General features: G+C 38.1%; 1 protein-coding gene across 2 annotated transcripts in view; it reads right to left on the reverse strand.

The window, feature by feature from the left end:
• The window catches only part of sphkap (SPHK1 interactor, AKAP domain containing), a 114,802-nt gene extending 109,861 nt beyond the window's left edge, over positions 1-4,941 (reverse strand). For both annotated transcript variants that reach the window (XM_015029581.1, XM_015029579.1), the window contains exon 1: positions 4,832-4,941. The gene's annotated coding sequence lies outside the window, so the exon portion shown is untranslated. The remainder of the gene's footprint in view (positions 1-4,831) is intronic.
• Positions 4,942-11,765: the final 6,824 nt, after the last annotated feature.

Raw genomic sequence — 11,765 nt, forward strand, 5'->3', positions numbered from 1 at the left:
TGCTTTACGATGTAAAGAAATAATTTGGGAGATGTTAAAACTTACTAATGATAAAGAAGGAGATACTTTGGTAACACTTTATTTGAAGGGGGTTGAATAAGACTGTCACTGTCACTGTTTATGACACTGTCATAAACATGACATAACACCTGTCATGAACATGAATAAGCCTTCATGAATATTTATGACTGTTGACATAAAGCGTCATTCGGTAAATTATGACACTTTTAATACAAAGTTGACATTATTCAAAATGTCTTTGTTATGACAACTTGACATTAACCAAGAAATCATTACTGATTAAACTTTACCTTTAATAACATAAAGTTACCTAATTTTTAAAGTGCAATCAGTAATACTTTTATAACAAATTTATGTCAGTAATGATTTCTTGGTTAATGTCAAGTTGTCATAACAAAGACATTTTGAATAATGTCAACTTTGTATTAAAAGTGTCATAATTTACCGAATGACGCTTTATGACAACAGTCATAAATATTCATGAAGGCTTATTGATGTTCATGACAGGTGTTATGTCATGTTTATGAAAGTGTCATGACAGTCTTATTCACCCTCCTTCAAATAAAGTGTTACCATAAATCCTTATACTTGAAAAACACATTTCTTACACTTACAGATGCCTCCATATCGTGGCTGCATGTCTACAAGCACGCACGCAGGTTCACAGACCAAATACTCACAGGCTCTTGTATATCACCGCTCAAATATTTACAACGTGTGAACGAACAGGAAATGATCCCACTACCCACGGCCTTTAGAGCAGCCTCGTAGAGTCTGTTAATAAACACTTGTGAATGGAGACTCATTTATGTTCACTGATTGTGACGCTTTCTGCTGCGTGCCTGAATAATTAATAATGAAAACCCAAATGCTCCCTTTGGTCCAGTCATGTGTTTGTGAGGGAGAGAGAGGATGGCTGAGAAATCACAGTGGCGGCCATTAGTTTCACCGATGCAAACGCAGGTAGACAAAGAAGGACAGAGATAAGAAAGACTCCTTTGTAGCTTCGCTGTGTTATTCTTATCCTTTGTTGTTGAGACAAAATACAAGAGAGGAGGGCAAAAGATAAATTGTCCAGAGAGGGTGAATTCATAATGACCAATTGCTTCCTGGCTATTGCTGGCTTAATGTTGGTGAAGAAGGAACATAATATTTTTGTAATAATAGGGTGTTTATAGTTTCCTGACGCTAATTAAACTGCGTCAAAATGTGTCCTCCCAGTGAAGATCTGAAAGGAGTCTGGAGGAAACAACGAAGTGAAGGAAGAATGAGGGAAGAGACGGATTTACCTTAAGTGTAGGAAAAGTGCTGAGGTTCTTAAAAGCGTCTATCATAATGGTCTTCTTTAGAAACTCATTGTTTCATACATTTCTATATTTAAAAAATGTCTCAGTATACTTTTTTTCTCCCGTGCATAAGCTTCACATGTTCATTTTAGAGATGAAACACACGAGGTTTGCTTGAGTGAAACTGACCTGAAAAGGATAGGTTTTTTTGTTTTGTTTGTTTGTTTGTTGTTGTTTTTTTACCTTGAGTTGAAAAGCTCAAATTATGTTTTGAAGTAAGACAGCATCAGCGTTTCTTCTTCTTGCGGCTGAGGGACCGAGCTAAACCGCCTTCCACTAATCCATTTAACTCCACCATAATTCCTCTTTGTGCTAAACACTTACAGCAGTCATCACCCAGAGAAACATTCAGTCCGTTCTCGGAACAAACTCATTCATGTTCACAGTTAGCATTGCTGAGTAAATCAGACAGGTGATTTATTTGCTGTGTCCCACTTTCACACATGGCAACAAATGAGGTCCCACTGCAACAGTGTTGGGATTGTAACTAAAAAAAAGACAAGAAAATAAATGCGACATTACGGAGCACTTTTTGGCTACCTGCATCCAGTATCTTGTTCTTTTGGTTCTCAAGAGTGGAATTTGGCTCAGATCCATTAGGAGCATGTCAAACTGAAGCAATGTCTACATTACTGCCCACAAGGCCTCAATCTGGCTATTTATTTCTTGCTACATCCTTCAGTCGCTTGTGAACAAGACGCCAAGATGCCTGAACTCCTCTGTTTGAGGCACAAAGTGACCCCAACCTATTGCAGGCAGTTGAGACTTTTCTGGTTGAGTATTATAACAAAACACCCTGAAGTTTTCACACCAGACAATTTCCTCTTGACTTGCTCTTTTTGGATTATGAGAGATCCTAATAGCCTTTAATTTAACAAGATACACTCTGCTAAAACAAAATGTGGACCAAACAACCCATCAGAACCACATCAAGTGGAGGTCCACGGTTCCACAGTCAGAAACAGAACCGCACCGCATGATCTGGTTCGACGGTCATATCTTTTCCAACGCCAGAGCAAGTAGAGGAGCATGTGACAGGAAAACGTTTTGATCCCCTTTCCTAAGAATTGGATTCACCGTAGTGATTTTTCACCCAACTTCTTTTTCTCGTCATCTATTAAACGTTAAAGTTAACGACAACATCCCAACCATGTTTTGACACTGTGAAAACCTGTGCTGTGTCTGAGTTTTGACAATCTTTTCGAAATTTATATATGATGAATTGTTAGCTTCACAGCTGCAGCCAGTTCTTTCTAACTAACTCTACAGATGCAGATGGTGCCAGGTGTCACAACCAGATCCTCCATACGGTTTTCATCGGAAACAGAAGCATGACTAAAGTCTAAATCTGCCTCTGGCGTCTGCTCAAAGTCTGAGACACGAAATTCTCCATTCTCGCCTACTAGGTTCCACTACAGGTATCTGTTGGAGTCTCTTGTGCAGCCAGATTTTTGTAACTGTATTGGCAATAAGTGCTGGCAGAGACAATGTTTTCAGTCAGGCATCTGTGCCAAACATGAAGCGGATAAAAAAAAAGTTGGATCATGAGCAGAAGAAAAAAAAAATAGAGAGAGAGCGTGGCTCGCTGTAATTTGATGCAGCAAAGAAGCTGTTTTTCCACTGGGTTACCTTATCTGTCAGGAACAACAAGTATTTAAAACACACTGATATTCTGTTTTTTTTATGTTTGTTTGTTTTCCCCACCTCATTCTTTAGTAGACTGTCTATAAACCAGCTCATTATCGCCCTCTAGAAGGCTGTGGTGGAAACTTTGTAGCTGAGTGAAATACATTATGTTCACTTGTGGTAAAACAAAATGTGATTTGGCACATGGCTCTTCAAGATTTGGCAGCTTGCATGGTGTAGGTGCAGCACCTTCATCATCTCTTTTATGACGTTTTGCAGGTTTGCCTTTCATGTTAAGAAGAAACAAAGAAAAACCAAAAGTAGCTTTTAGCTAACTTTTTAAATCTATTGTAAGGACATGGGAAATCTAATAAAAACAGTTTAAGTTTTTCATTTTTTATTTTAACCAGCAGCTTCCACAGAAAAAAAAACACATCTAATCTGCAAATTGTTATATATGTAATAAACTCTCGCCATTATACTTTTTTTTATCAATATTTTGAGACGTATATGAAAAAAAAAAATCTATAATTGCTTGTAATCTTAATGCCTGTAACTTTTTTCACATGATCTATTAGCACAAATGGGGGGGGAAACAGGATTTGTGATGTTTTAAACATTGCATTACATTGTTCAGAGTAGAACCAACACAAACAAAATTCTTCATATCAAACACAAATACAAAAAGCTGAAAACATAAAAAATAATAATAATTTCTCAATACCCAAACTAGTGAGAGAAATACTTTGTCTAATTTGTAAGAAGTGCTACTGATGCAAAATCACTCGGTCTCACTTGGTCTCTGTATAGTTGCAAAATCGAAAAGTATATCATGACTTCCAACCTAATCTTCTGATTGCTGCTGCACAAAATGCCACATGTTCACATTTGTCAGAGAGACAGAAGGTAAGAAGCCCGACGATGTCAGAGTCAGCAAGTTTCCTCTGTAGTCATCCACTCTACTGCTCTGGGTAATTTATTAGCACACCAGACAGGGGCAGTCAACTTGAGAATGAACAGCTGGAGGCTTTAATTATTTATTTTTTTCTTTTCATTTGAAAATTTGCAAAACATAATAAAACATGTGATTTCACAAAGGTCTAAAACTGCAGAGTCAATGTTTAAATGTGCATCGTATTAAAAGCGAGGGTGTGCCTCCGTCTACATAGTGACAGCATGAGAAACGTGTCGGTCATTGCCCATGATCTCTAAATTTCTTGTGAAGCACTTTTGGGCTTTTCTGTTGGGAAACTGTCAAATCAGCAGTGTTCTCCTGGACTGTGCAGGCAATTATATAACATTTCTCTTCTAAAATTATTTCCATTTGATCTAACGACTGAATTAACAAGAAGTCAATAAATCTTTTGATTGTATCACTGTGAGCATTTGTTTGAGTTTTATCCTGTGACTAATTTACTAACCAACTAAATTACTAAATAATTTTTCTATGATGTTCTAATTTACTCGTCCTGTGTAAAGGATCACCAGGAAACGGCTGATTGTTAAACCTGGAGTTTATTTTGAAACATGGTGTGATGAGTTCAACAACTCTCGTCCAACTCTGAATTGATGGTGACAACAGGGGGCCAAAACAACGAGCTGATTTTGCTGTCGTTGGTGAGCAAAACACAAATATGTGGACCTGAATGTGATTGAAGCATTGTTCTTGAGGAGCTTTAACCAAAAAGCAGTGCATGCACTTTGAGCGCATACACTCAAAATGCAAAACATATACACAAGTGAAGGCAAAGGCACCAACCCACCTCATTCACACCATTGTTCTCAGAGAAAGTAGATCCCACAGCAACAGTTATTACAGAACGGCCAAAAGCACTCACCACACTCATTAGGGTCGATCAGATCGCCTATGTGGCTGACTCGGAGCGCCGGCTCCCTCTTTGCAGATTGTACTTTTCAGAACCAGCCCCCGGGCCTCCCGCTGCGTCCACTGCGACAGCCACTCTCCGAGGCTCGTGTAGTGTGCTGGTTTGTGTACACACACGAAGGTGGCTGTGCGTGTCTCTGTGTGTCTAATCCCTGCTGAGCAGGGCGGGTGCTAGGCAGCAAAGGCTCACCGGAGAGTTACATGCAGAAAACAGGGCTTAGATTGGGATTCATTACGAGGCGACGACCTGCTTTCCCGGCATCTCGTTTTAGTTGTGTGGCATTTTACAGCCCTCTCAAGCATTTTTTTGGTTTTTTGGTTTTAATTATGTTTTCTACAAAACAAACGTTTCAATTTGGCTTTGCTTCTAAACCTGCAGATATTGTTTCGGTTAAATAGCTTCAACGTTTATATTAACTTTGGTATAACATCTGCCTCTGTGTGTACACATGCAGAACTTTTGCTAATATAAATGGACTTGATTTCTGTCAAGAATCAATTAGACTCGTACATTGTTGACTGCCAGATACTTATGTTTCCATGCAGTGATTCGGCTGGCGCTCCTGTAATATTGCTAGATTCTTCAGTTTCCACCGGGGTTCTTCGAAATGCACATTGAAGTAAGCATGGATGCAAAACCAGAAGCTTAAGACAAGTTAATTGTCTTTAAATAGACATGAGTGACATGACTGGTATTTTAACATTTATTTTTTTCTATTTTATGAAAACAATTGGATAATTGGCTAACTAAAACACAGTGCATTCATTGATCCACCTATGCATACAGGTACTTTCGCTAATCTGTGTAAACAGTGAATCCATTTGGAGACGAGTCGCTTTGGAGATTTGCTTCATTTACAGGGAAAACAGTGGCTGCAGTCCAGCGGCAGCTTTAGGCGACATACACCTTACTCAGCACATTTAAGAAACAACTGCTGCAGAAAACTGTTTCTAGTCCATCCTAATGGCTTCACAGTCACACTCACGTACTCGTGACACACAAAGTGAAGACGTAAGTAGATTAGTATGCGGCGTAATGGCAACTAGCACTTGACACAGAAGCACGTTACACTAAGGAAGTCCACAGTTGCCTCTTTCTTTGACGAAAAACAACAGAAGGCTGAATAAATATGTTCATTCTTTTGGTTGTTTTGCACAGGTTATTAGTGTCAACACTTTACAGTGCAAAAATCTCTCATTTCTGACTCTTTTTCTGTATTTTTGGTTTAAAGTCCTCATTTTTCAGAGACTAAATCATGCTTATGTCTCATAATTTACTCAGAAAGTGTCTTGACGAAGCAAGATTTATGGTACAGGAGAATAACTTCAGGTTAAACCCTGAGCTTTTAGACGTGCTGGTCTGGTTCACTTTCTATCTGGAGGGATTTACTAACTTAGGTTTGGTGGCACACTTAACCTGCCTTCAGATCAGGTGGACTTACATAAATAGATCACCTTGGACAAAACCAATGCTTACTGAAATTGACTTAATTCTGAAGTAATAATAGCAGGTAAGAAACGTTATTCAATAAGTGGACATGCTGTTGACACAGCTGCTCAAAGGATGCAAGCAAAAACAGATTGCATTTTCAAAATAAAAGTTTCTATTTCACGGTGAAAAAGTGTATGTCACAATCCAGTTACTAATAGAAGAGCTTTTACTTAAAATACTCTTTTTCTTCCAAGAACTATTCTTGTCAATTCAATGCCTGCGACGTGTTTGTTCTCTTGCTGTTGACCCTTTCTTAGCATTTGTAGTTTGGCAATTTAATTTAGACAAAAATTGTAGCTCAAAGTTCTTCACAGAAACAAATTTCTTTCGTAGAAATATGTTGTCCTCTAACCATTCCTGAACAATTTCCGCTTGATGACTAGGTTTGCCTGTTGCATCTAACATATCAAATTCGACATAACACACTTGTTAAATTTGAGTTGGTCTGGTGCAGACATATTCACTTCATAAACACCTTCCTGATCAGTAAATAAAAGCTCTTTGGTTGTAGGATATTGTAAATATATATATTGGATCACTACAAATCAGAGCTTGTCATTCTGCCACAAAGCTGTGTTTGATTGAATTCAAATTAATGTTTGTTTTTTTTTTTTATTATTATTATGATTGTAAATTTTCATCTAAACCAACCGCACACACATTGGCCCTGCTGAGACAGATGAATGACAAAAGAAGGAAGAGATGGTTGGACTCAAGAGAGCCGAAGAGTAAATAGACCAACAGAAAGTCTTTGACGGGAATTGGGAGGGAAATATTGAATAACCGCTAGAGAAAGGTCACAGTCATAATTGGGGCCATTCATCATGGGACCGTTTTAGAATAAGTGTTATGTGCCATCCATCCATTCATTGAGCCTCCGGCACAGAGTGGCTGCTGATAAGAGAGTCTGGAGAGAGTCCAGCCAGCAGACAACTTCTGTCCTTTCACTGACACACAAAGCTGTAAAAGCTGCTGCACATCTTCAACGTAAAAAGCATTTAGTATCTCTGCCGCTACCATGAAAGGACGTAAATCTCAGTTCTTATGGTGCTGAACTAAATCTAAAAAAAAAAGGTGGCTTTAAAGAAAATAAGACTTCAGCAATGTTCCGCTTGAATTATTTTAAGTATTTAGATATGTACAGAGTTTGCAAAATTAAACCTTTCATAGTATTTCATGTTACGGTCACATGTAACTTTTTTTATTAAGATTTTATGTACTAACTCAACTCCAGTTCATAATTGTGCAGTGGAAGGAAAATAAGATGTTTTGAAAGACTTACTAATAAAAAGCTGAAATGTGTGTCATGCATTTATCTTCAACTTCAACTGCAATTAGTATTTGTTTTCACCAGCTTTGCACATCTAAATGTTTGGCCATTCTTTGATTGTAAAATAGTTTAGACTCAGTCAGATTGGATGGCAAGCGTCATTTTCAAGTCTTGACAATTTTGTTTTATCTAAATATTTGCCTTTTCTTAAAAAAAAATCCATTAAGCAAATTAACCAACATGTACACATAAAAAACTTCCGTTAGACAAGATCATGATATAAACATAGATATATTTTATTGAGTTATTCATAAATGCAAACATGAAGAGATCATTCTTTTTTCTATAACACAAAATACCTTTCCTGCACACATCTGAGACAGACAACTGCAACTATATTCAGTACAGAGAACAAGAAAAAAAAACCTAAAAGTAGAAAAAAAATGTTTGTTTGTGAGGAATTTTTTCAAAATAAATTGTTATTCTGCTTCTTTCTTCCACCTCCTGACAAAATCAAAGAGAAAGTGCAATATTTCTAGAAGTTTGTGTTCGGATCAACAAATAAGACATCCTTCACAACCTGAGTAAAATCAATCCTTCCAGACCGGCTTCTTAAAAGTAAATTACTGTAAAATCAGAACTTTCTAAATGCCTCTTTATAAGGAATCAACAAAATCCATCTCCCCTGTTTTAAGTTTTATGTTTTCAGCCTTTCTCATTATGGTCTGCTCAACTACGAAAATGGTTTTGTAAGACAGATGTTTATTATTTTGTTTCTCATATATTTCTTTAGACTTGGACGTGTTGCTTTTTCTTGAGGTTGTTTAGCCCAGTGTCTCCCAGCACCAAAAGTATTTCATGTTTTAGATGTGCAAGTGCTGATGTGGACCCACTAATTTCAGTCAGAGAGGTGCTTCTTCACACCATGTATTTGAAAGAAATATTAAACCATGTACACAATTAGTGTGTCTGCATTTAAAAAAAAAAAAACTGGAAAGAAATGCGAAAAGCCAAGAGGACAGCAGCAGCTGAGCATATGGTGAAGTTTGACCTCAGGAATGGCCCAGAGCAACTTCATGCGTCTCCAGCTGAGGCATGCAAGCTGCAGTAATGTGTCACGCCCTTCAGAACAGAGATATAGATAGAGATTGCTAAAAGGCACCAGAGGTCACATTAAACATTCACGAGATCTATTATAAACACAAATCAAATGCAATCACTTGCCTCCAAACTGAAAACAGTGAAACAGAGTCACTCTCCTCTCCCTAATTTCTGCATGTGAGCTTTTCCGCACTACAGCTTGGAACTGCTCTTAGATCTTTAATATCACCTCTCAACCTTGCTGTCAGCTCTCTCTGTGGGTCTGCAGTTACACACAGACTTTTTTCCACAAGCGTGCACTGTAGTCCCAGCAGAGCAAAACCAATAAAGCTTTATGCTACTGGCTCAGACTATCTCCTGGTGTGCACAGCAGGGAGGATGCTATCTGCTCTGTTTTCATTTAGTTTCTTAGAAGCTTGCCAGAGTTTAACTTAAAGTGACACGTCACGCAATAGCTTTCATTAAGATGCACATGTAGGCAATTAGAAACATTTTTTTTAGATATGCAAATGAACATGATATTATGGGATTAGGACCACAAAGGCTAACTGAATTAAATCAGTTATGCTAATGGTCTGCCAGATAGATCATTCAGAATGAAATTAAGTGGATTCATGTTAAGATGAATAGCAAGTGCTTTTAGAGGAAGCAGTGACAAAGTCTACCTGGAAGCAAAAATAAACAACTTCATAGGACCTTGTGTAACACAGAGCACTAGCTTGAATTTACCATCTACTAAAGGTGAATAAAAATGATTAAGATGGTCTGAGGATGAACAGCCTGTGGTGTAAGTTCAGGAAAGTGTTTGGAGTGATTCCAGTTGGAGAAATCATGGAGCGGTTCTCTGACCTTTTTCAGAAAATATTCCCAAACTCAATATTTTCTATGTCAGTTTGAGATTTTGAGGAGCAGCAAAGCTCGTCTTTGCTTTGTTTGAGTTCGATCCTCGTTGAGATCTGGGCTAAAAAAAAAACCTACTGAGCGAAAAATAGAAGAAACCAGAAACAGCAGTTGCTTCTGGAGAATACTGAGCCATGGTTAGGATCCTCTTGCTTTCCATGCTGATGTGTTACAAGATTGGTTGTGATTGGGCAAGGCGAATTGCGTCACTTCCTGTTGTCTCTGCTGCTACAGGTGTGCATTACCAAGCACAGGGCCAATATCGCCAATTCCGATACTGGTAAATTTTATTATTTAAGTTTGATATACATCATTAAACTTTTGACCTTTTGGTGTCTTTATGGTTTTACCTTTGAAAATCTTTTGTTAAAACCAACAAAGGAATTTGGACAAAGTTTGTCTACAAAATACTTTAATAACATGATAAATGGAAACATTAAAAAAGGCCCTACTTAAAGAGCTCAGTGGTAAGTGAAGTGCTAGTTTTTGCATGATTTCAGATTCCATTTCTAACATTTATTTTTGTTAGCCGCTGCTGTTTGTCCTTGGCTGGCTGTTTGCCTGCTGTCCTGGTTGTCCCCGACTGGCGGTCCGCCTGTCATCTGGATAATCTGTCGGTTGCCTACCTGTCATCCTGTTTGCTGGCTCCTATCACTCGTCCAGTGTGGCTGATTGGTGTCCAGCTCGGACTAATATTTCAAGTGCCGCTCTGAGTGGCGTCTGCTACAGCAGATCGGTTCCTTCCAGGACGGACTCTTAATTTGGACTATTGCTGCTTGACTGTCTGTAGACTGAACTGTATAATTGTATTTGTAATTTGAATGTTTCTTCTATTTTAACAGGAATGGCCAGCTCATGGTGTTGGTGGTGGTACTGCTTCTGGTTTGGTGCACGATTTTGTTTTCCTGTTTCGTTTGCTGTGTTTCTTTTGGGACACTACCCTGAATTACACTCCCATCTCTGAGTTTAGCTAGAACTGTGTCTTTTAAAGTGAGTGGTTTTAAACTAGTATTTTTGATTACACTAAAACAGTTGTGTAATAAACTTATTGAATTGTGAGATTGTCTCAAGCCTCATCTGTAGAGGGTCTGTGTGCCTTAAAGGTAACTTTTTAGTGGAGTTATTGCAACCAATTTCATCTTGATTAAAATGGTGCTTTTAAATTTAAGTTACCCATTTTTACCACACTGGTCCCGCCACACAAAAATAACATGAAAAAATGTAAAGAGACAATCTGAAACTAAAGTGTGAATATTATCATGTTGGTATCAATCTGATACCAATACCGACTTGGTGTTGATGGTATCAATATATTGGATCAATCCACCCACCTGTATGTCTAATGCTGTTTCTGCATTTACGTCTCGGTCTCCTCTGCCTTCTTTCTATCCTACTACTTGCCTCTTCCAATTAATCAAAGCACATGATGCAAAATCAGCTAACATGTAGCAACTTGACAATCAATACAACCAGCAAGAGCTTATAAATGTCCCCATACTGAGATATTAAGATAAACAGCAGTGACTTGCTTTGCTCAGTTGAGTTCAATTGAGTAGTTATTGTATTAAAAATCCTTTAGGAAATAAATCGAGCAGAACTCAAGATGCCCTTTTGTCCCTAGTTACTGTCTTCACTGACACATCTAGTTTGATCAACAACTACCAGATGTGGGGTGAAGAACTAAACAGGGACGTCTCTGAAGATATTTCACAGGAACAAAAGTCTGTTTCTGCCCATATGTTCTGAATACTAAATGGCCTCCTACAGGCAGTCCTGCTGGATACTGAAGAGAAGCAGAAAGTACACCAATCAGTAACCTCCTGCTGAGTTGCAGGTGGCTCCCAGTGATTTGAGCCTCTCCAGACAAAAATAAGACAAGGAAGGAGTGGATTGATTCCTTCACTGCAGGCCAGTAGTAGACGATGCTCAGACTGAAATCTGCTGTAAAGCCGACAGTGCCGTTTATTTTACTAGTCTTGCTTTTTACATTTATATCAAGTATTTTATTTGAAATGTGAAATTGTGTCTTTTAATGTGCCCATACTGAAGTGATTTTTGACAATGTTCAAAAATAAATTGTGAACAGATTGTTCACAAAACAACGCAAAGAATACCCAAAGCATC

This window comes from Poecilia latipinna, unplaced genomic scaffold (assembly GCF_001443285.1).
Source record: "Poecilia latipinna isolate Pla-1442-1.1 unplaced genomic scaffold, P_latipinna-1.0 Scaffold157, whole genome shotgun sequence".
Classification (NCBI taxonomy): Eukaryota; Metazoa; Chordata; class Actinopteri; order Cyprinodontiformes; family Poeciliidae; genus Poecilia; species Poecilia latipinna.